This window comes from Crinia signifera, chromosome 1, assembly GCF_055691185.1.
Source record: "Crinia signifera chromosome 1, ASM5569118v1, whole genome shotgun sequence".
In the NCBI taxonomy this organism is placed as follows: Eukaryota; Metazoa; Chordata; class Amphibia; order Anura; family Myobatrachidae; genus Crinia; species Crinia signifera.
This window is the reverse complement of record NC_139217.1, coordinates 371,163,966-371,190,458: the sequence shown is the minus strand read 5'-3', so window position 1 is coordinate 371,190,458 and position 26,493 is coordinate 371,163,966. Positions and strand designations below refer to the sequence as shown.

At 45.4% G+C, this 26,493-nt stretch overlaps 1 protein-coding gene across 1 annotated transcript in view; it reads right to left on the bottom strand.

The window, feature by feature from the left end:
- CCDC92 (coiled-coil domain containing 92) overlaps nt 1-8,832 on the bottom strand; it is a 45,961-nt gene extending 37,129 nt beyond the window's left edge. Inside the window, exon 1 of the mRNA XM_083150935.1 lies at nt 8,500-8,832. The gene's annotated coding sequence lies outside the window, so the exon portion shown is untranslated. The remainder of the gene's footprint in view (nt 1-8,499) is intronic.
- Between the last annotated feature and the right edge of the window lie 17,661 nt (nt 8,833-26,493).

Here is a 26,493-nt window from a genome sequence, read left to right as displayed (position 1 = left end):
ACCCTAACCATGTACTGTATATACTAACACAGTGTGCAACCCTAGCCATGTACTGTATGTGCTTACACAGTGTGCAACCCTAACCATGTACTGTATATGCTAACACAGTATGCAACCCTAACCATGTACTGTATATGCTAACACAGTATGCAACACTAGCCATGTACTGTACGTGCTAACACAGTGTGCAACCCTAGCCATGTACTGTACGTGCTAACAGTGTGCAACCCTAGCCATGTACTGTATGTGCTAACAGTGTGCAACCCTAGCCATGTACTGTATGTGCTAACAGTGTGCAACCCTAGCCATGTACTGTATATGCTAACACAGTGTGCAACCCTAGCCATGTACTGTATATGCTAACAGTGTGCAACCCTAGCCATGTACTGTATATACTAACACAGTGTGCAACCCTAGCCATGTACTGTATGTGCTTACACAGTGTGCAACCCTAACCATGTACTGTATATGCTAACACTGTATTCAACACTAGACATGTACTGCATGTGCTAACACAGTATGCAACCCTAACCATGTACTGTATATGCCAACACAGTATGCAACCCTAGCCATGTACTGTATGTGCTAACAGTGTGCAACCCTAGCCATGTACTGTATGTGCTAACAGTGTGCAACCCTAGCCATGTACTGTATATGCTAACACAGTGTGCAACCCTAGCCATGTACTGTATATGCTAACAGTGTGCAACCCTAGCCATGTACTGTATATACTAACACAGTGTGCAACCCTAGCCATGTACTGTATGTGCTTACACAGTGTGCAACCCTAACCATGTACTGTATATGCTAACACTGTATTCAACACTAGACATGTACTGTATATGCTAACACAGTGTGCAACCCTAGCCATGTACTGTATACAGAGCCGGCGACAGGGGGGTGTCAAGGGGGGCATTTGTGAGGGGCCCCGGCAATCTGAAGGGCTCCAGAGCCCGGCAAGGGCCTGTCTGTGTGAACCCCGTTGCTGCGGCCCGGTCCACAGCAGTCTGGTGTCTGTGCTGGGCTGGCTCTGTCCAGCCAACTCGCTTGTGTTGTGCGCGCCGCCGCCCCTGGGTCTCTCCTCCTGCCGCAGCACTGATTGTCACTCTGTCTGCCCGCCGTCCAGGTCAGCCACTCAGCGCTCGGAGGCTGAGCCTGAGTCGGCTGTCTCCTACCGCGCGTCACTGACCTTACTGCGCATGCGCAGCACACTTAATCTGTGTTCCGCACTGTGGTAGCTGCCTTCGGAGTCCTGCCCTGCTGCTGTGGTCCTCCTGTGGTCAGAGATTCTATTCTACTACACAGTTGAAGACTGAAGTGTAAAAGCCCCCCTGGATCCTCAATGGTATAGGTAAGGAGTGGACTAAGGAGGGAAGGAGGCAAGGAGCTGCCTGGAGCTCATCTCAGAGAGAGCCAGGCATCGCCGCATGCCAGGGGGGGGGTTGGGGTTTGAAGGGCAAAGTGCGGGGGGGTGGGCAGAAACATCAGTGTACAGGACTCCAAGATTTCTGTTGCCTGCCCTGACTGTATATGCTAACACAGTGTGCAACCCTAGCCATGTACTGTATATGCTAACAGAGAGTGTGCAACCCTAGCCATGTACTGTATATGCTAACACAGTGTGCAACTTTAGATCTACAATGTATAGGTCTACAGTCATATGGTCAACCACTAATGTCAATCAAAGGTCAACAGTGAAATGGTCGACAGGGTCCAAAGGTGGACAGTGGAAATGTCAACAGGGTCCAAATGTCGACAGTGAAAAGGTTGACATGAGTTTTCATGTCTTTTTGGTGTCTGTGTCAACATGCTTCGCACTCAGCACACTATTATATTCTCCCTTCACGCCGTAGTGGATGGTAGAGTATGAAATGCCACCTGTTGGCACATGTCGGCTCATAATTTTGTTTTAAAAAGCCATGTCGACATTTTTCATGCTGACCTTTTGTCCTTGTCGACCTTTGGACCCTGTCGACCTAGAGTCAATCTATCATGAGTCCAGATACCCTAGCCATATACTGTGTATGCTAACACAACAGTGCCAAGAACCAAAGCTATGGTGTCATTGTTGCACTATTTTATTTCATGCTCATATTCCATTTGTGAAACATACATGTACCACAAATGGGACAAACAAGCCGGATCTCAATATTGATTTCATGACGAGGAGATAATATTGTGGCTCAGCAAAATAAAAACAAACAAATCAGCAGGGCCAGATGGGAATCATCCAGTGACGTGCGGTGAGGTTACTGGTCAGTGAGGCACTGTTTTGGTGGGGCCAGCACCAACGGACTCTGTGGGGAACGCTGAGTCCTGGTTGCTTCTGCGCTGACAGGCTATTGTAGGAGCTGCCACCTGCATAAGCAGCAGAGACAGGCAAAACAGCTTCTGCCTGTCAGCGCAGAAGCAACTTGGACACAGCAAAATAAATAATGCAGGGGTTGTAAGGAATGTAGTTGGAGTGTATACTGTGGTCAGGGAGGTGTAGGGTGAGGGTGGGGGTGGGGGGGGGGTGGGGGAGAAGGCATGAAGGAAAAGAACAATGAAAGTGCACAGTGCAGGGAAGTGACAACTTACCTCCAGTCTGTGCCTGCGGGTATCAGGAGGGAAGTTCAGCAGCACGGCCAGCATTAGGTGCTGTTACAATCCATGTGAAGTCACTGCCTGGGTGGAGATGGAGCAGCAGGGGTGGTCGGCGGCCAAGGCATCAGGGTACATTAGTCAGGGGTTGGTGGGTGAAGCAGCTGCTGGGGCACAAAGTATGGGAGCCGGACATTGGGGGGGGGGGAGGGGAGTGGCTCAGTCATCACAGTATGAGAGCCGGGGGTTTGTAGGATAATGCCGCCGGGGCATCACACAGTACGGGGGGGGCGCTTTAATGCCACACACCCGCTCTTTATGCTGACAGCCTGACCTGTCACAGCGGCAGCTACAGGTCACAGACACAGCATCGTAAGCAGTGCAGGGAGAGCGCACCTCCAGCCTTGCTCCTCCCTTCACTGCGGAAGCATCGGCGGCAGCAATGATTAAAAATTAAAACATTTTCAGAGGGTGCAGGGGATTGCCTTTGGGGCCAGGACTAGTGACGCTGGGTTAGTTGCTGCGTCGCCTAGCCGGCATCTGGCACCCATTGGCGGGGTTAGGTAAGCCACCCAACTTCCCTGCTGTCAGCCCCCACTGTCCACACAGTCAGAGCCGCGTGAGCCGGAGACACGGAGCGGGCGGCGAGTAGACAGCAGGCGGCGAGGAGCAGTCGTCAAAAGGCAGTTAAGCAGCCTTCGACGCCGCCTGTAGATACTCCCCTGGAAGTGCCTCAGTGATAGTCAGGGACGTGCTTTCTCCGTTATGAATGCACGCCCCTGTCACAGAGGCAGATGTGCTTGCCCAATCACATCTGCCTCAGTGACAGAGGCGTGCTTTCATATAGGCAGAAAGCACGTCCCTGTCACTGAGGCACTGCCACAGGTGCCGTTTCCCCAGCTTTTTTGAATGGGCTTTTACAGCCCAGTGCTCGGCTTCGCCCACTGCCCGCCCCCTGATTCTGGCCATTTACATTGTTAGCGGGAGGCACCGCACTTGGTGCCTCCTAGACCAAGATATACTGTATATTATTTTAAAGGGGTAAAAATGATTATAATATAAAGCATATACTTATGACACATAATATGTGTCATAAGTATCTTCTTTGTATTATTTTAATTATGGTTAATCATTAATGACAGGGGAGGCACTGCCTCCCCTGCCTCCCCTGACTGCACGTCCCTGGAATCATCCTAGGTACTAATGGAATTAAGGGAGGAACTAGCGACCCCTCTATATTACATTTTTGATAACTCACTATCATCAGGTAAGGTACCAAAAGACTGGAGAATAGCAGAGATAGTGCCAATATTCAAAAAAGGAAAAAGGGATGACCCAGCTAATTACAGACCTGTGAGCTTAACATCAATAGTGGGTAAAATATTTGAAGGATTTTTAAGGGATGGTATCCAGGAATATTTATACCTTCATAGTTTACTCAGTATTAACCAGCATGGGTTCGTGAAAAATCATTCATGCCAAACAAATTTACTAGGTTTCTATGAGGAGGGTAGCAAAAACCTTGATAATGGAAACACTGTAGATGTGGTCTACCTAGATTTTGCTAAAGCTTTTGATACAGTACTATACAAGAGGTTGATAAATAAAATGGAGGACCTGGGATTAGGGGCAAGTATCTGTAGATGGGTAGGGAACTGGCTGTGTAATACGCAAAGAGTGGTTGTGAACAGTGCCATATGAAATATGATACCAGTACTAAATGGAGTGCCACAGGGTTCGGTACTAGGGACCATTTTATTTAACATATTTATTAACGATATTGGGATGGGGTTACTCAGCAATGTATCCATCTTTGCAGACGATACAAAACTGAGCAGAGTATCATCAGAAGATGTCACCACGCTTCAAAATGATGAGGTTCAATGTGGATAAATGTAAGGTTATGCACCTTGGGAGACATAACCAGTGTGCTAGTTACAACCTAAGCGGGGAGGCATTGGGTAATTCAGTACTTGAAAAGGATCTAGGAGTCCAAATAGATAACAAGCTGGGGTGCAGTGTTCAATGTCACATAGCAACAAAAAAGTCCAACAGAATTCTAGCATGTATTAAAAGGGGCATGGAAACTAAGGACTCAAAAGTAATTATGCCACTGTACAAAGCATTGGTTAGACCTCACCTTGAATATGGAGTACAAAATGGCTCATTAAATGCGTTCAAGGCAAAGTTGGACAAACATTTACTGGAGAAAAACATCCATGGGTACAAATAAGAAATATAATTTGTCTGTAAAATACCAGAACCTACCAAATCAGCAAAGAATATCTATACCAGGTTTAACTAGATGGACGCAAGTCTTTTTTCAGCCTTACCTACTATGTAACTATGTAATTCTGGGCCCCACACAATAAAAAGGACATTATAGAACTGGAAAAAAACAAAGAAGAGCAACAAAGCTTATTAGGGGAATGGAGAATTAAAGTACGAGGAGAGATTGAGCAATTTGGGACTATTTACACTAAAGAGATGTTTAAGGGAGGACATGCTCAACATGTACAAATATATCAGGGGCCAATATAAGGAACACACCCTTTTTACTGCAAGAAAGGAATCTAGGACGTGAGGGCACAAGTTTAGATTAGAAAAATAGAAGATTTTTTTGCCTTAGAAGAAAAAAAATATTTACAGTCAGAGCAGTCAATTTTTGGAACTCTCTTCCTGGAGAAGTGGTGTCAGCAGACACTATAAATACGGTTAAAATAAGGTTAGACAAACATTTATTGGTTAAAAACATCCAAGGGTACAAATATAACTCATAATCTGTCTTTAAAAATGTCAGAACATACTATAAAACAAGGGATAAAAGATATTACAACCCATGTTGAACTCGATGGACGCAAATCTTTATTCAGCCTTATCTACTATGTAACTATGGGCCTTATTATAGTTTACTCTTTCTGACAAAATCCTTCTTAGATGGACAAAACCATGTGCAGTGCAGTTGGGGCAGATGTTACTTGTGCAGAGAGAATTAGATTTGGGTGGGGTTTTACTTAAAAGTGAGACCTATATCCTGCACAGAAACAAAATAACTAACCCAAATCTAATTCTCTCTGCACATTTTACATCTGCCCCCCTCCAGTGCACATGGTTTTGTCGATCTAAGAAGGATTTTGTCAAAAAGAGTGAACTAGAATAAGGCCCTGTGTAACTACAGTATATAGTAGCAGAGAGACTGCCAATTAAAACTGCAGTCACAACACCAATGTATTTAACAATACAATTATTTTAATAGCATTCACAAATACCTGTTGGAAACAAATTATCAGGAAACTATAATCAAAATATGTGTTCAATTGTGTTGTCCAATGTCAAATATTGAAATGGTTCAATGACGTAGTCAGAAGAGAGTGGAGTATGGAGGTATGTACACACTGTCACTTGTGTTGCTATATTGCAGTCTCTGGCTAGTTATCACAAGCTAAATTCTTTATTACCTTTACCAGAAACAGTTACGGCGAGGTGCACAAATACGTGTAAGGTGCACTCATATTACTTTGTATGCACGCTATAAAAATCATTCATGATGTTTGCTGTAGTGTTTCTCACAAAAGGAAATCAACACATTACACAACATATAGCTCAGCACAGTAGGATTGTGAAGTGCCAGCAGCCCTACAGTCCCTCAAGTTTGTAAGTATTATGGGACGAGCACCCTGTAATACTTAGTATTCTGTGTACCATATTACTCTGGTAACATAACATGCTATTAGTCTTGTCCTCACACTAATTACTAGTTTACATTCTCCTATTTGACAGTAACATATCAATCTGCAAATGAATTCCAATTACAGCTCATCTCTCCTGTTTTCTTCCTAGTAACCTGAAGATTCTAGTTTAGCAATTGTTCCTGAAATACTGCCCTATTCCCAATGGGTATGGATCATTTGGTCTACAACAAGTTGTTCGACAAGCATTATGTCGACACAACTAGGTCAACATGGCTTAAGGATGACAGGGTCATTAGTTCAACATAGGTAATGTCGACAGGGTCATTAGGTGGACATAGGTATGGTCGACATGTTTTTGTTTTTTGCTTCACTACGCTCGGCACACTATTTTATTCTCCCACCATGCCCCAGTAGATGGTAGGGCATGAAATACCGCCTGTTGGCACATGTCGACCTAATGACCCTGTTGACCTAATGACCCATGTCGACCTAAAGTCATGTCGACCTTACTGCATGTTGACCTAAAGTCATGTCGACCTTACTGCATGTTGACCTAAAGTCATGTCGACCTTACTGCATGTTGACCTAAAGTCATGTCGACCTTACTGCATGTTGACCTAAAGTCATGTCGACCTTACTGCATGTTGACCTAAAGTCATGTCGACCTAATGCTTGTTGACCTACTTGGTGGTGACCCAATGACCGTATCCCTTTGCAATAGCTGCATGGGTATAGTCTTAACTTACTTTACTTAAAGGAGTAGCCCCAAAGTCCTCTTACTTACATCTATAACTCCTATAAATTAATTCCACACTGTTCCAAAATGTCAAGTTAACCCTCTCCCTGCTCACCCTATCAATCAGCTTCTGACTAATCACTGGGCTATCTCCTATTGGAGGAGGTGGGAGAGGTTCTACGTCCAAGTGATCTGACACTTCTCGTGCTTGCAGCTCTGATTGGATGATTGCCCAGCCAATCAGACAGCTCTCTTGGCATAAGAGGGTTCAGATTGCTTAAATGTTAATTTCTCTGGCCTTGTTATGCAGCAGGGGAGCTGGCCAGATGCGAGGTATACAACAAATAGCATGGGTATAAGGGAGATGGGATACTACAAAGATATATTGGTCGCCCACTATGTGGGAACTCTTCTGCCAGAAAGCAGAGAAATGAGAGCTATATTTTACTTTTAGATATTACACATTAGACGATGTGGTGGTCATCGGGACCTGGGAGGTAGCCGGCAACAGAAAGTGCAGACACACTTGCCAGCGTCGGGATTGACGGCGGGGGTGGGGATCATACTTCTCGCTAGGGATATCCTCCATCATCCTGCATGTACAGATGATGGAGGACATCGCTAAAGCTGGGTACACACACACATACATACTTCCACCAAGATTTATCCGTCCATTCTGTATGGGGGAAAATAACAATCAAATCAATTGCTCTCAAACACTGGAAAATGGATAACAAGGATTGCTCAGTTTAATCTGATAAATAAACGACTTTAACCAATTTATCTGAATTACTATTGTTTGTTTTCCAGCATTTGAGAGCAAATGAATGAGTCTCATATGCTCCCATACATTGTCAGATTTTTGATCCCACCAGATAGATTGGACAGATAAATCTGTAGGTGTGTACCCAGCATAGCGACCTGTGGATGATAGTCACGATAATGTTATTAACGATGGCCATAATCGTGCATATTGTTCATGATATCGTCTAGTAAGTAGGCACCTAAAAAGGAGACAATATAACTGCACATTACAGTATGTGCATAAGCCATTTATTTCTAGCAATAGTTGGAATATCTGAAGGTGAATGAATGGCAATACAATATTATGTAAAGAAAGCAAAGGCTACACAGCTGGCATAGATAAGAGTGTTGAATGTAATAGAACCACAATGATTATGGCATAATATATAGCTAGAATTGATCCAGAAGTGTCCTAGACATATGCAAACTACCCCAGTAGCAAAGTGGCTGGGATCTGCAAGATTGCTTCAGCCAATGACTCAATACTATAAACTTCATCTGCAAATATCGATGTAATGATATTACTAATCAGGAAAGACAGGAAATTGGTACCACTCTCTGCTACACAGATATGCATTATCATACATGTAATCACCAGGGGAAATACAGAGTACACACAAAGCACAGTGCCTGTATCCTAGCGCTCAGTGCTGCACCATGTATAGCTATGCGAGGTATACATACACATGAAGCGGGTGTTACTGCCAGGCAGTGCTGTGGGTCATGTCCGCTGGCCTGCTGCTGTCCGGCTGCCTTTCTCCTATCTCCCTGAGCTACCGGCCACAATAAAGCGATGCATGACGGGAGGCCTCCCGGAGCCTACAGCTCCCAGACGTTTCCTATAAGAGTCCCGGGGTGTCCGTTGTGATCTATGGCCTGAAGACACGAGCCGTGTGGCCCCTGCAGCGCTGCCAAGGTGTGCGTGTCGGTATTTGGCAGCGGTCTGCAGCAGGAGAACGCACAGGCTGCTGCTCAGGTGCAATGCGGTCACCATGGAAACGAGGTCACCCAGGAAGAGGCCAGCAGGTGTTTTACCAGATGCAGCCGCTAGGGCTCAATAGAGATCATAGTTGCTCAGTCCCAGAGTGGTGTAATAATAGGTTTATTGCTCAGGGCTAGAGTATTATACAGAATTGGCCAGTAATTGACATGGACACGCGGCTTGTCAAGCAAAGTCGATGTTTCACGGAACTGAGCTATCATTAACAGACTGAGCATGCGCTGCATTTGGACTGCGCATGTGTCAAGGTGCTGCGGTACCTGCACACAGCATGGATTGCTCTGCAAAGTAATTGACAGGAAGTGATTATTTGGGGGTGTTAGCATGATGATTGCGGGGAGAGGTTGCGAAAATCCAGGTGTGTCATTGACGTTTTTATAACCTGTTTCTGACAGTAGCTGTGAGGGGTGCTGGATGACTCACTGAGTCACTGACATTTCTTCGACATCTGAATCCCGACTGTTAAAAGACTGACAATTGAGATCCTGACTAACAGGGCCTATTTTCCCTCATGGCGGTCCCTGACTCCTATAGAGGGAGAATAGGAGGCGATCGCAAGAGGCTTGAATGCGCTCACCCCACTGTCGGGAATTCTAGGGTTACTCAGGGCCGGATTAAGGACTGTGGGGGCCCTGGACAAAAAGGTCTGTGGAGGCCCCCCCACGGAGGCATCTCCCCTCTCCCCAATGGAGGCATCCCCCCCCCTCTCTGGCGGAGGCATCATTCCCCCCCTACCTGGGCAGCGGGGTCCATGCAACGCTAGCAGGCAGGGGATCCCTTCGGCGTATGTGAAGATGGGAACTAGTTCCCATCCGCCGCAGGGACTCCGCTGCTGATCTCACATATGCTGCAGGGACCCCCTGCCTGCCAGTGCTATCCGACCCTGCACTGCCAGACCCCGCTGCATGCCACAAATGTGTTGGGGCCCCGGACCTGCATGCCACAAATGTGTGGGGGCCCCGGGGCGACCGCCCATGTCGCCCCGTGGCTAATCCATCACTACTGTTACTACCTCATTCCTTTAATTCTGGACACATATTAATAACACAGGTTCTGTGGCTGATTAAAACCAGGTGAAATGGAGTCTTGAAGTCAGCCAGCCACAGAACCTGTGTCATTATTTGTGTCCAGAAATAAAGGGATGAGGTAGTAATCCTACAGAATTCTGATGCCAGAGAAATGACCGTCGGCGGGTTATACCATACACAGCTGTGAGTCCTAATGTACAATAACTGCATTGCTACTGTTGCTGCCAGTCTACAAAGCCATAGGCGTACTTAATTTTTCCCGTTCTTGCATATTGGCTGCGTATGCATATGCAAATGAGCTGTGGAGCTCTGGTGGGCGTCTCTTTTCATTTTTGGGTGGTAGCTTAATTTGTTGATATCAGGAGCTATGTTGCAGAGAAAACCACACTTGCAGCGTCATTAGCGTACATCTCTGAATTAGGGGCCTTTAATGGGACTGCCTTGGGTGAATGGCAAGTCAGTTGGAAGTCACTGCCAGTCACAGTGAAGCCAGTGCAGTCTCACAGACTGCATCTGGCTTCACTTAGGCAGAGCACAGTGGTGGATTTTACCTGGGAGAGCAGTCATTGGGGTGTACATTTTGGGGTTTGACCAGCCTCCAGTCAGGCCCCCCTCTGCTGCCGCTGTCATGTTCCTGGTCCCTTCAGCTGCCTGCTCCGGTCCCGATGTGCGGCCAGCGCATGCGCAGTAGCCTCTTTAGTACTGCGCATGCGCTGGCCCCCAGCCTCTGTGGGCTGCTTTTGCAGCAGCCCCATAGGCATATTCCGTGTGTCCCGGGTCCGGCGCATCCGCAGTATGGTCCACCATACTGCGCATGTGCAGAGCCCGTTTTGGGGGCTGCTGCGTATTTGCGCACAGAGATGCATCTCAGAGGGAGGGAACACCTCCCAATGCGACTGTCTTTGTGACTGGCAGGTCAGACTTCCAATAGGAAGTCACTGCCAGTCACAGTGAAGCCAGAGCAGTCTCACAGACTGCATCTGGCTTTACTTTAGGCAGAGACAGTGGCGGATTTTACCTGGGGGGGGGCTGCAGCCCATAGGTGAAAACTGCCACTGAACATATGTGTGATGTATAATTCAATTGCAAAGTCTGGGACCTGATCCATAGAGGAGTAGGTGGGCTCATAGGCAGTGGGAACCACCAGGGCTTTTCCCCGTACCCCTGTGTACCAGTCCAGCCTTTTTGTAATGCTTAAGGCCCCCATACATTAGTCCAACTTGTCCTAAGGACAAGTCAGACCTGATTTCCCCCCTGCAGCTCCCTGGGAGGGGGACACAAGATTAGGCACTTGATGTGCCAAGTTTTGCAAGTGATACATCACATGCGATGCATCATTTGCAACTCCCGGGGAGGGTTCCACATAGTATCCTGGATCTTCCTGCTCCGGGCTCTCTTCTAACTACCGTAGAGTTATGGGCCCCACACACAGCACAATTTTCAGGCATTTTCTGAGCGATTTTACTAAATTGCTCAGAAAATCCCTGAAAATGCATGTAAATCGCTGTGTATATAGCCCCCACAGGGATTTACATGTGCGCCCCCGCCGTTCTGAATCTGCACAAGATTCAGAATGGCCCGGTCAATTCATAACAGTCCGCATGTGTGGCGCGGGGATGAGCAGGGCCATCTAAGCGACTGTCATGCCGAAGCACGCCGCCCAGATGAAGCCCCGCTGCCGCCGACCTTGAAGCCCCGCTGCCGCCGGAGCCCAGCTGAAGAGACGCTTCCTGGACCTGCCGGGTGCCGCGCCCGCCCTCTGCAGTCAGATGGAAGCTGCAGTGAGAGGACGCGACGCTGGAAGACACCGGAGTTGGTAAGTATATACTATATTTTTTTTACACTGTGCCACCAACGGTGGAGGGGAGAGGGGGATGCCACACTATACCACCAACGATTAAAACTTTTTATGGGGGACACCAACTATGAAATGTTTGGGGGGGAGGTCACTGTTCCACTAATGACTTAGATTTATTTTCAGCAGCCAGTATCCATTTATTGTTTCATTATGTATATATATGTATATATATATATATATATATATATATATATATATATATATATATATATATATATAGATGTGTATATATATATATTATATATATATATATAAACAGTGCAGTTTGCTGGCATGTGCGGCTGTGACAGTTGTGACAGATTTGAAATCTCAATACACGTTTTTGAAAATTTCCCAGAGTGCCGCTGTCTGCTTCTTCGCTTATGGTTATACTTCTGTTCCGGAAGGCACCTCGGTCTCTGACTAGCTGGGGGAGTGCCAGGTCTACACACAATCCTTTATATATATATATATATATATATATATATATATATATATATATATTGAGGGGGTTGGCAGCACTCTCAGCGTAGATAAGAAAACTCCGATAGTACCTATCTTGTATCTGGTTCCTAAGATCCACAAGCGGCTGATAAAGCCCCCCGGAAGGCCGATAATATCCGGCAGGGGTTCACTCCTTTATGATGTCTCCAAATTTTTGGATGCACACCTGCAACCTCTCATCACACAGGGCAACACATACCTTAGGGACACAAGTATGTTCCTGGCAGAACTCAACAAGATAGATGTGACATCTCAAGAAGTGCTCCTCTGCACAATTGATGTAATTAACCTTTACACCAGTATACCACATGGACGTGGCTTGGCTGCTGTCAAAAGGCTATTAACTGATAACTCTGAATATAAGGGGCCAGATACTGAACTATTTCTGGAACTCCTCAACCTGGTTCTAACAAGAAATTATTTCGTATTTAATAAAGAGATGTACATCCAGACGCAGGGCTGTGCGATGGGGGCGTGTGTGGCCCCCACGTACGCCAACGCGTTTATGGCAGACCTTGAAAGAAGCTTGTTCTTAACAAAAGAAGAATACAACTCAAAGATTACCTTCTTCCGTCGATTTATGGACGACATCTTTGTGATTTGGACTGGCACAATAAACGAACTGGTCGACATGATGACATGGGTCAACAGAGCAGATGAACATATCAAATTTACGTACAATTACAGCAGCGCAGAAATCCCATTCCTTGATGTTCTGGTGCAACAGCGGGACAACAGCATACAAACAACCATTTATAACAAGCCTACAGATGGGAATTCTTTGCTACTGTCGACTAGTTATCACCCGGACCCTCTAAAAAAATCACTACCTTACTCCCAGTTTTGCAGAGTAAGGAGGATCTGCTCTACAGCCGAAGAGGAACAAAAACAACTGGCCTTAATGAAAAATAAATTTCTGGAACGAGGATACAGTCATAAATTGCTAAATGAAGCATACGACAAAGTAATGTCGACACCAAAAGCACACTTTGGGCAAACATCATCAAAGAACAAACAAACTGACAAATCTATATTCATCATGGACTATAACCCTTCCAGTAAAGCACTAACTAAAACAGCGAAAACATTCTGGCCCCTAATTAAAAGAGACACGGACCTACCGCTCCTGCAGAACTCAGCACTTACACCATGCTTCAGAAGAGGACGCAACATAAAAGACAGGGTCATGAAAACTTACATGACAGATCCTATCAGCAAAGCCCCAGGACACTTCCTTACCAAGAAGCCGGGGAATTACCGCTGTGTGGGATGCACAACTTGCAGCTACCTGGAACCAGTTCCCACATTTACACATCCCCACTCTGGAAAGGTCTACAAAATTAAAAGGACTTACTAATGCAACTCCTCGTACGTTGTCTATCTGCTAAAGTGCCCGTGTGGTCTTGCCTACATAGGCAAGACCACACGCAAATTCAAGGAACGCATGGCAATGCACAGGAGCGCAATACGCCATGCCATAGAGGGCAAGTCCTCTGACCAGCCGGTAGCACGGCATTTTGCGGAGGCGCGACATGGATTAGCAACTCTGCGCTATAAGATCATTGACGACATTCCTTTGTCGATAAGAGGAGGAAACAGAGAACACCAACTCCTGCAAAAAGAAGCAAGGTGGACGTATGAACTTAACACAATGAGACCGAACGGACTCAACGAGCAGTTAAACTTGAACTGCTTTCTGTAACAAATGGTCTACACCTTGTGCAACAATGTACCCATGTGGACTCAGTGACACTGTTGCCCCTTCTAGTAGATATCCCAGCCTGCTCTTGACAGCCAGCACTATCTTTTCACAACTTTCACTTATTGTTGACTTGAGTTGCTTAGCAACACACCACCCCCGGCGATGTGACATCATGCACTGTGCGCCATCACAGACGCACACGCTGTGGGAGTTACTCACGTGCACAGGGCTTCTTGGTAAAGGGATAAAGGTATGTACCTTGTAATGTATGATGTACTTCTGATGAAAATTCGTTTAACACGAATTGAATTGTTAAGCAAACTGCTGCCTCTGTGAGTTTTCTTATCTACGCTGAGAGTGCCGCCAACCCTCTCAATATATCTATGCTTCTGCTCATAGGAAGGCACCCAGGTTATACTCACAAAAAGAGTGGAGTGCCGACACCAATCTTCTAAGTATATATATATATATATATATATATATATATATATATACACACAGTGCAGTTTGATGGCATGTGCGGCTGTGACAGTTGTGACAGATTTGAAATCTCCCGTGCTGAATCTCCCATTATGAATCTCTGACACAAATCTCTCTGTATGTGGCTCATTGTCTGAAATGAGCCACAAGAGTGAAATCTCTTGTGCCGAATCTCCTGTTATGTATCTCTGGCACACATCTCTGTGTATGTAGGGCCCTTAAACCTATAGCATTTTTGCATGAAAACACACAGGTTCAGTAAAACCTGTGTGGTTTTTGCCGGCCACAGTTCCATTTTCACACAAAAACAAGGCACTTTCAGGGATTTGGTTCACCTGCCTGATGAGGATATCCCAGGGCATACCTCCCAACTTCTTGTGAGCCGGAGGAGGGACAGGGGTCTGCGTGCCGTAAAATTTTGGGGGCGTGGCCTATAATCACGGTTCACCCGTGAGGCCACGCCCACGTTTTGCCGCTATGGGGGCATGACCCCCCTGGCTGTGGGAATAGACACTGTGCGCATATGCACAGCGTTTATTCACCGCTGCTCACCAGCCGACAGGGGGGACTCCCAACAGCCCCCCTCGCCGGGGGACACTGCCGGTCATGGGTGAGACGCAGGAATGTCCCCGAAAATCTGGACATTCCGGTGGTTTTCTGGACTGTTGGGAGGTACAGTATGCCAGGGTGACTGTGGGTAATTGGATACTACCCTATGTCTTTTATGTCATTTTGAATCTTCTTAAAAGAAAACAAAATTCACATTGCTGGGAGTTTAATTTTGTCAAAAGTAAACAGATAAGAAATTATTTCTTATAGTTTGGTATGGGACTACTTATAGCTATTGGCGCATATTGGTGTTGTGTATGTATGAAAAACTTTTATATTTGCGGATCCACATCTTTTCCAATTTTTTTATGTAATAGACATATTTTTATTTCCGCTAAATTTCAATGGAATATATAATATAAAACTAAAAAACTAATTTGTTCAATCCTTTGGCATACACTAATATTATATGTATGCAATGTATAAATATTTACACTTGAAAACGAACATCTACTTAAGATGGATTTATTGGTTAGAACATAGGTTAATATCACAAGTTCAATTAAAATCCCAGTTGTTATACATTAGCTACCCCATATGGAATGCTACCTCCACAATATTAGAAATCTCCGTCCTGTTATGGGGATTGGTGGGCTTAGACAACATTTGACACTCTGTTTAGGAAGTGCCAACTGTTTAGGAATTATAGTGTCCATATGTTCAAAGCTAGCCCTAGGCATAGGCAAATGCCTAGGGGCATACAGCTCATACAAATGAGCCAGGGGGAGCACCAGTGTGGGGAGCAGAGACAATGGAAGCAGGCGTGGGCAGTAACAAAATGGACACCTTCTCTGGAGGAGGGCTGCTGAGTCCAACCCGGGTGAGTGCTGTGCGTGGGGGTGTGTGTTGGGTTTAATAATGTATGGCATTTGTGAAAGTGGTATTACTGTGTGGAATTATGTGTAGAATTACATTACTAATGTGCAGCATAACATTTAAGGGGAATTACTGTTGGGCATTATGAGAATAAGGGCATTACTAATGTGTGGTATAATGTGTAAGAGGTACTACTGTGTGGCAAAAAGGGCTCTACTGTGTGGTGTGTGAACAGGGAGCAGTGCTAGGTGTCCCCAATCAAAATCTTGCTTAGGTTATCAAATTAGTGAACAACGGTTTTGCATATGTTGGAAAACGTAGTTCTACAACAGAGAATAAAATATGGATTTAAACACCAGTAAATACTTTTAAAACAATTAAGTGAATACATAATAAAGAAAGAAATTCAGGCTTGATCGCAGGACTAATTTGTTCTTAAAATAGACAAAAGCGTGTTGCACTACAGGTGGGCAAATGTAATATTTGCAGACAGAGTTAGATGTAATAAGTATCAAACATCATTCATAAAATGTCTCCATCTTCAAAAGACGTAAAAAAAAAATTTTTATTATTTAAATCCCAACACAAAACCATAAACAGTTGGATTTCCTTTTAGTGGGTATTCAATGTTTTCCCTTATTTCTGATTTTCGGAAATAAGAGGTTGCGACTATTCAATCCCATCTTTTTTCACAAGGCAAACGGCTGAGATTTGTGTTTGCAGAGCCAGCTCTTTAAAAAGACAAATCTGCATTCGTGGAAACAGATGCAAAATTTTCGTATTAGTTGCTGTTTCCACAGAAAACTACGTGGATTCACGGATACACGTCTTTTCCTATTTTCTGATTTGTTTCGGAAAATCAACAAAAAAAGAGAAACCATTGAATAGATGGAATGCGAATTCCATCTATTGTTTGCGAAAACAGATGCGATTTCGCCATTTTTGCACGACATTGAATACCCCCTTAATAAAGCATTTTCAAAATCATGCAAACAACAAATAAAACATTATAATGATTGAATAACAAGACAGCCAATGGAGTGTTTGCATTTGCCAAGAACTAATCCCTTTCAACTACCACATGTATAATTAAATCTAAGAATAGAATCATTAATTTTCATTTCACTGACATAACAGAAATGTTAATGGTGTAAACTGCAGGAGTCATCCCTGAGAGATGAAAGCTCAATCTAATCCAGCTCTAGAAAAATAGTGGATCCAAGACAAACACATATGACAAAATTTCCAGGTCTCCAGCTTCACTGTAACAGAAAGGATATCAATAAAGCTTTCATAAGTGGCGCTGCAGAATGTGCGCAATATAAGAAACTGTTAATAAATAAATGTCAAAAATACTTTCAACTTTAATAGCATATTGCATTGTTCTTTACAACTGGGAAGAAAACAGTAATAAAATGAGAATGGCTATTAACAGACAGTGGGGGGTTTTGGTTTAGGTCAATCGCACAAGACTACTAGATATCATTAGAGGACCCCTTGATCTATAATGCTTAAATATGGGTATTCTCAAGACAGGGGTGTGCTACCTTCGGACATGGATTAGAGACAATATTCGAGAGAGAAAAAAGATATGTCCTTGAGATGGTGCACCAAAGAAAAGAATAAAATTTTACTTTTATTGGGTATCTTATAAAAGTCTGCGAAAATGTATTAAAAACACAATACTGACATACATAGGTGGGGTTCACACATTTAAAACCAAGGTGGCAGGCAGATGTTGCTAACAGTAATTATGTTATATGTTAGACGTGTTTGGGTGTGTCACTTGTAAACAGTTTTAAGGTTACCCCGATTCTAAGCAGAAATGTGGGTCTGCAGTGCCCAAATGTTACTGCTAGACTTATAGGGGGTGCCAGGGAGGAGTGGGTTAAAAAACCTCTTATAACTCTGCGTGTCCCTTGTTCTGCAACTCAATTATATTATAACGTTTATATTAGTCTTGGGACATAGGGCAGGGATGCCTATTATGTCTCTCAAGATGAAGCATAGATTATACAGGAATTATTTCGTGATCACTCTGCACTCAATCAGGGTGTTCCACTGCCTTATAGCAGGTAGGAATGGCCACCCTGTGAGAGGATCAGATGGAGGTGCTCCCTCTGTGTGCAATGTTAGAAATGCACGCAGGGTAGAATGAGGAGCACAGTTGCAGATAGGTCTCAGTCCTTAAAAGGACTGGTGAGACATCGCTGCTTTAAAGGACACACAATAAAAATGCATATATGAAAAATAATAAAGTGCAACAATCTGCCTGCGCACCGCTAGCTGGCACGCACTTCGCAGATTAGCTTCCTCAGGGCCAACAGATGGCCCTGAGGAAGCTTATCTGATATCAATGACTGATAAACCTGAATACCACCAAGAGGTAGAACATTTTCCAGACCCAAGTATTTTCCATTTTGCAAAACCATGTTATTCAACATAACCTAACAAATATACCAACTCTATTGCATCCTCAGCTTTGTTCACACAGCTCACATGATATTAGGCTGCAAATTTATTGGTTTGGAATATCATACTCTCTCTCTCTCTCTCTCTCTGTCCCTCTCTCTCTCTATCTCTAATAGTATTATTCAAATTATTACATCTTTGTCAACAAGTTACAAGTTGTGTTTTTTTGCTTAAGCATTTTGTACAAGTCTACTCTGTACTACAGTCAAAATGACGTCAAATATATATTTGCCTAAAATAATTGTAGGACTTTGGCTATAGGTATATGAAGATCAAACGGAATATTGGATTAATTTACAGAGAAGGAGTGCTAATCTTTGAAATATTTATTTTTCTATTGTGTGCTAATTTCAATGTTATCAGTTGAGTGCTGTTCCTATACACGGCATTCTCTCTGATGTTTTGTATAATACTTGTTTGGGTACGGCCTGTTACTTTGTAACACACAGAGAGAGCAAGGTGCCATAGTCATGGTTACAGCTGGCAAAAATAATCTGTATACAAGGTACACTATATAATTGTAAGCATAAGTTCCAGGAAACAGTGGACCTTGAAGCATTGTCATCTCTGTCATGACATGATTTTGTTGTATAATTTGAGATATATATATATATATATATATATATATATATATATTACAATATTTTGTGTAATACAAAAATGTTACATTATAATGTTGTACATCTGTATATAGGAAAACATGTACAGATGGGCCCCCAAAATCTAGTCTCAATAAGGGACATAAAGGGAGCATGCTACTGTACACAGCACTGCATGGTAGGGGGCGCTGTTGGCAATACTTAGCCTTAGGCGCTCCCTGTTCCTAGTGTGTGGGGGGAATGATTCATTCTGAAGGCCATATACATAAATACGTCACCTTTTATTGATGCCCAGTAGGCGGTGATAGACACGCCCAGTAGGTAGTGATAGGCACGCCCCTCCAATGGTGCACTCCTTAAGGAAATGGACTGCACACACCTATGAGTACTAGTGAGGGGATTTTGGGTTCTGCTGCAGGGGGGAGGTTTAGGTGGCTAAGATAGGTTTAGGCACTAGTGTGGCATCTTATTGTTAGGCTGTGAGGGGGAAGGTTAGGGTTAGGCTGCGGGGAAGGTTGAGGCTACAAGTGTGGAGGGTTAGGTTGAGGCTGCGAAGGAGAGGTTTAGGCTGCTAGAAGGTAGGGTTAGCATTTGGAAGGGTGCAGGGTGAAGGTAAGTATATACTCACCCCCTGTCAGGATTCTCTTCTATGGAATTCTGACCGCTGGCATCACCACCACCGGTCATCCGTATGTATCAGTATATGTGTGTGTGTGCTATGTTGGAGACTGTCACAGGGTGAAAGTATCAACGTTTCGGGGTTGACACACCCCATCGTCAGGACATATTTTCACTATCAAATATGGGTACTTATGTAATATCTGGGCTCCCGTTTTTCTTATGAGACCGCGTCCCCTCGCGGGGCTCGCTGCGCTCGCCACGCTTCAGGCACGGTGGCTCGCTGCGCTCGTCACACTATAGAAAATCAACTCGTAGTTGGATAGTAGGGGTATGAAAAAATGGGGTGCATTTAACATGGGAGCCCAGATAATACATAAGTACCCAAATATGTCCTGACGATGGGGTGTGTCGACCCCGAAATGTTGACAAACAGTATGGATTAAAAATTTGGTCCCACCAGCTTTCACCTTGTGATAGAATTAACCTATACTTCATAGCTTATGTTAACCATTTCCCTAGATGACTAGTGACAGGTGTGTTGGTAACTGCTCACCTTTAAAAGAGTAGTCTGCTGTGAGCTTTAGACCAGATAGCATGCCTGGAATCAAACATGAATGTGATAGCTATGTGTATTGTAGCCATTTTGAGCAATAGTGTTAGGACCTGCAGAAAAGTGGGGTCCCTTGAAGGGGGCTGCAGGCTTCTCTTCGCAGTGCTGCTGTGTGAGGGATCCGACACGGAACCCTCCCAGCATGCCGTGCAGCCTCCAGCGTCTCTCTGAGCATGCAAAGCTGGACTTCCCCATCAGAAACAAGGAAGTCCAAGCAGCGGCAGGGACCACTAGGGGCGGCTCTTTGCATTGCTCATCGCATATGTACATATGCAATGAGCATCGGCGCTATGGGCGGCGGAATGTACCGCTCCTGCTCTGTACATCCCGCTGTAGGATCCCAGCTCCCACTTTTCTCTTTCCAAGGTTTAGTAAATATACCCCAAAGTGTGTGCAGTATGAATAATCAGTATCCACAGTTACTGCATCATGCCCAGTTTGTATAATTTCTTTTTTTTTGTTTGCATTCCCTTATTTCTCGCTATTGGTCTGAAAACAGCTACTGAACTTCACTTCCAAATCAATCCATGGTCAGGAGGATAGTAAACAAAATGCAGTTACCAATGAATATAACATTGAGAGCAACAGTTACAATGCTCCAGAAAGAACACAACACTACAGTAACTGATAAGGAACAACACAGCATATTGCCATCAATTTGTCTTTTCTGTTTTATTCATGACAATACTTCTGTCTCTACACGGACCTGTTACCGTGGTCTTTGCCATTTTCTCAGTATCACAGAGGAACATCTGCTTCACACACACTTTATTGGAAGCCCCTGGTTGTAAATAAATTGTTATACACGTTACATTTGGTATTAATCATTAGCAATAACAATTTACTTTTATACTATGCTTGGTAAACTATTATGCTGCATTCATAAACAACTGCTATACAATATATGACCATGAAAATGCAAACTGTGCATTACATTAAATCCTGAAGAAATATTTATTTAACCCCTTGAGTGGTGGGTTTTGTTGTTCAGTGTCACTTCTGCTCCTCTCATTATAGACCGTCTTTAAGACTTAGTAATTTAGGAATAGTTTATAACCTGTGGATTCCCATAACACAAGGATAGCACCAAGTCTACCTTTCTTGAAGAGAGAAAAGTGAGGGTCTCTACCTGACAGTACATAGGTATTCAGAAACAGAAAACGTTGCAGGACTTGATCGCAGCCTGGCGTTGAGCATTGTGGCCAATACGCATGCTCAGTTCATCGATAATCGGCCTCCATGCCAGGGTTGCTGACCAAATGCTGCAGACGGGGGACAAGGCTGAGTTCACCAATTTGCGTAATTTTAACCCTGCCCCTCCTCAAAAGAGCTACAAATTTTAATTTGATTTAGAGGTTCCAGGGGTGCGGGGACTCAGATTTTTGAAAGTCTCCCGCCCATTCCAGCGGGGGTAGGCAACCATGCTCCATTCAAATTTGCAGACATGCGAACAGGTCTGAATCAGGCCCTTAGTACAGCACCTCTCAGCAAAACACCCCCCAAAGCACCTTTCTCCCCTCACAGCACAACATAGCCCCTCCCAGAAGAGCACCACAATGCACAGCATCCCTCTCAGTACTGCACCCCTCACACCAAGTAACCCTTACTGGGATAGATATGAATGACTGGTTGTCAGGATGCTGGCAGTCAGAACACCGATGCCGCCATCCCAAAGGATGAACCAAACCTTCCTGGGTAATTTACAACCCTAACCCCTGTACCCGGTCGCCTAAACCTATCCCCCCCACCCTGCAGCCTAGCCGCAACCCCTCCTTCTTTATGTGCTCCATAAGACTCACCTGCTACAGACTAAATGGTTCCTTTAGCAGCTCCCCTAAATAACAGCACAGCGGGGGGGACCAAGTAACCCTTACTGGGATAGTAGGAATGACTGGTTGTCAGGATGCCAGCAGTCAGAACACCGATGCTGGCATCCCGAAGGATGACCCCAAATTTTCCATGTAGTTCCTAACCCCTGCACCTGGTCCTGGTTGCCTTAACCTTCCACCCCCCCACCTGCAGCCTAACCCTAACCCCTCCTATGTGCACCATAAAACTCACCTCCTACAGACTGAATGGTTCTTATAGCAGCTCCCCTAAATAACAGCACAGCAAGGGGCCAAGTAAAAGTATTGGGCTGTGGAGCAACGGCTCCCACCTCAGTGTGTCGTTCTACACAGTCGTGTACCAGGCATATTGGTCAGGCCAGCCCATGTAAAAAACTCATACAAGACAACATGTAAAGTGACTTCCCAATGGCCCTTAAACCTACCTAAATGATAATGAAATGAGAGCATGTACCAAAGCAAGAATAAGTCACTTGAAGAAAGATGGCTCAATATTGAATCAGATCTGGCTATATCTGACTTGACAGTGGCCAAACTTGTTGGTAGTGGGCCCAGATGTAAAGTATAATTTGGGCCCCCCTCCTCCACACCATGTTCACAATATGCGGCATAGCAGTGAGTAACAGGGAGAAGCAGAAGGTAGCAGGGGAAGACAGAGGGGGAAATTTACTAGGATGGGAGTACTATTTCACTAGGGATGAGTGTGTTCGGATCCTAGAGATCCGAATTTACCTGATCCTAGTCGGCCCCGAGCTTTTTGCTTCCATCGAGCCGATAATCCAAGTTGAAAACGAGGCCGAATGTCATCTTCCCGCTGTCGGATTCTTGCGAGAATGGAACTTTGGGCCTTATTCTAGTTCACAATTCCTTCTCAAATGTACAAAACCATGTGCACTGCAGGTGGGGCAGATGTTACTTGTGCAGATATAATTAGATTTGGGTGGGGTTTTTCTTCAAAGTGAGATCTATATTGCAGTGTAAAAATAAAGCAGTCAGTATTTTCCCTGCACAGAAACAAAATAACTCACCCAAATCTAATTCTATCTGCACCTGTTACATCTGCCCCCCTGCAGTGCACATGGGTTTGTCCATCTGAGAAGGAATTTGCCTCTAAGAGTGAACTAGAATAAGTCCCTTTATATAAGTCCCGGCTTCCGGCGACATCTTTATTTGGCATGTGAAATTCAGCACTGATGTGTCCATGCTATCTGCAGAGAGGGGCCTGCTATGGGGGACAAAATAACACTAATGGGGGACAAACTAAGGGGGGCACTAATGGAAGCTGCCTAACTTAATGGGGGAAACTACAGATCGGGAATATAAAGGTACAACTACTAAGGGGGTACTAATGGTGCAGGAACTTTTGTACATCTACTTAGGGGGAACTACAAAGGGGGAACTATACTAAAACTATACAAAATTTACATTATGCAATCCGGATTGAGCCAAAATTCACATTATGCCACATGGATTGAGCCACATTCATAAGGATTGAACCAAAATTCACATTATGCCACATTATGTCTCTGTCCCTGCAGGGACGCAGGGATAGAAACGGCAGAGCTGCAGGAACAGAAAGGGCGGGGATGAGGGACAGTGATGGCGGCAAGGCAAGGACAATGATGGCAGGGAAAGTGATGGCGAGGATGCAGGGACAGAGACAGCAGGCACACTTACTGCGATGTCCAGGGGGGTCTAGGAAGCAGAGGCATGAGGGGAGCAGAAGAAGCTTGCTTCTCTTTATCTGCAGCCGAGGGGTTCAGCATGGATGCAGGGACAGAGACGGCGCAGATGCAGGGACAGAGATGGCGGCAACACAGGGACAGAGATGGCAGCGATGCAGCGACAGAGGCGGCGGTGATGCAGGAACAGAGATGGCCGCGACGCAGGGACAGTGAAGGTGGGGACAGTGATAACAGGGATGCAGGGACAGTGACGCAGAGGAAGGAGGGACAGAGATGGCGAGGACACTTACTGGAATGTTCAGGGGGGTGTAGGAAGCAGAAGTCATCGGGGAGCAGAAAAAGCTTGCTTCTCTGTTATTTGCAGCTGAGGGATTCAGAGGGAGCAGCTGTCCTGGCAATTTTGCGGTCGTGTGTAGGGAACAGGTACCGTGCTGGGGTAGCTCCACAGTCCAGGCTGCAGCTTACGTTCCTAGAAAGAGGTGCGGTCATGCAGTGGGATCCTAGCGATCCAGGAAGGAGGGAACCAAATATGATGGCAGCGGCACCTTGTAGTTTGAAGTGACTGGACTCATGGGGAGTTGCTGTCTCTCTATTCTCGGCCACGGTGGAGAAAGTTGAAGTCATGCCAGGGGGTGGCTACTGCTGGAGCAGCCAGATGGAGGTGGGGCAGTAGTGTGGAGCCCTTAAGGTGTGGGGGTCCCAGGACCACCGCCTCTCCTTTCAGGCTGCACAGTTATGGTATGGTCTTACAAGTTAATTCCTCTTGGTGCAATTTATCTCCATATACAACAGAGTGGGATCTCTGGAGACCAAAGCCTGGAATTTGCGACTTAGAAAAGGGACTGGACATCCGTTAGTAAATGTGTAACAGTAGTTGATATGTTTTATTTAAACCTATTTTCCAGATGTACATGTATATTTAAACATCTGATACCTGAAAAGACATAAAACTAGGAGATATCACGTGTACACTGAAGCATGCCGCTTCTAAAGGACCCCATGCACAATGATATGTCTGACCCTGAAGTCGGATGCGATTTCCCTTGAACTCCACCTGGACTTTCCTGGGAGTGACCCATCTAATTTTGTACTTTGGTGTCATTTTTGCATCAGATATATCGCATAAGATATGTCTAGCCACGGTAAATCACATGTGATATAGCCTATGAAATATAATTGTACCATAAGATATATCTAATGGGCTGGATTACGGGGCTAGAGGGACTGAAATGTCACTCAAACTTCCTGTGATAAATTGCACGCGATATAGCGCATGCACAAAAATCAGATTCCGATCAATCGATGGTGCAGTATTGCTATATGACCACAAGCCCCCTTACTTAAAATTATTACTGCTAGGTGCTTGATCTGGTATGACACCCTGAATGCCACAGAGTCATCAGTGATCTAGCTGAGAGGTGCATGTGTGCAGCCGCTGGCGGGGCCAACATGTCCAAGCACAAGCAGGTACTGGTGCTCCACCCACCGCACAAGCTCAAATTCAAAGGTAGCCGCGGTCGGGGGCTGGTGGGGAGGACGACACTGTGCTGTCATTACCAGCAGCAGAGACTGCAGTGCCCACATCTCCCGGTGCCAGCTGCCTGTTCTCCATTGTCAGCCATCTTACATCCATGACGGGGGAATAAACTAGTTTCCGGTACTGGAGTTTGCAGCTTCGGTTATAGGGCAGCGCTGTGTTAGATCAGTGGTGGGGTCCCTGCAGCGGATGGTAACTACTAGTTCCCATACGCTGCTTTTCGTGTTGAAATCAGGTTTTTTAGTGCGGTCTGAAAGGGGCATAAGACTCGCTAAGCAGTGAAAATCCACTGGTTTTCGAGCCCTCTAACTCCGCCCCGGCAAGCGAATGCGATTGCATTTCCCCCGCCGCCATGCAACATCTTTGCCACAATGCGAATGGATGTTTAGCATAAACATCTGTTTAGCATAAACATCCATCCTCACGTGAACATACGTGGCAAAAGTCATTCAATGGTGGCCGACCAATTATTGATTTTTCCCTGTTCACAAATATAAGTCAGTCTTGACCAGGGCCGGACTGGCCATCTGGCACTTCTGGCAAATGCCAGAAGGGCCGATGGACCAGTGGGCCGATATTGTGCTGCAGGTACTCATATTGTGCTAGCTATGCTTCCCGACTCTCGTGCGCCGCGTCATCGCGTTATTTGCATACTGACACCATGACGTCATGACACGGCGCCCGTCTTTGGGATATATCAAGGCGGCCCGGCCGCCTTAGTGTGCACCGCCCCACCCTACCCCGGCGTCATCAGGGGGCGCCAACTTGAAGCTCCTCTGCGAGCCGCCCGCCCAGCCCAACATAATAGCAACACATCATGACGCCGCAGCATCATGACACGGAGGGTGCTACTGGGCCCGCCCCACTGCCTCCGGCTCCTGTCATTCAGGCACTCGGGGCTGCCCCGCCCGCCCCAGCATTAGCATTTTATACATCATGACGCGGCCGTCTGAGTGCTACTTAAGCTAAGGGCTACAGAGACACCTGGCGACTGGAGGAGTTGGATTCTTTCCGTCCATGTTGTGCAGTCTGCAGAGGTCCAGTGTCACATACAGAGAGTGCAAGGCAGCAGCCAAGATAATAAGTGTTTTTTTTTGTCTATGACTTCTGTGCTGGGCATTATGGTGTTGGTGTGTGTGTGCCACAATGTGTAATAATGGGCATTATGGTGTGTGTGCCACAATGTGTAATAATAGGCATTAGGATTGTGTGCCACAATGTGTAATAATGGGCATTAGGATTGTGTGCCACAATGTGTAATAATGGGCATTGCAGTGTGTGTGTGTGCCACAATGTGTAATAATGGGCATTACAATGTGTGCCACAATGTG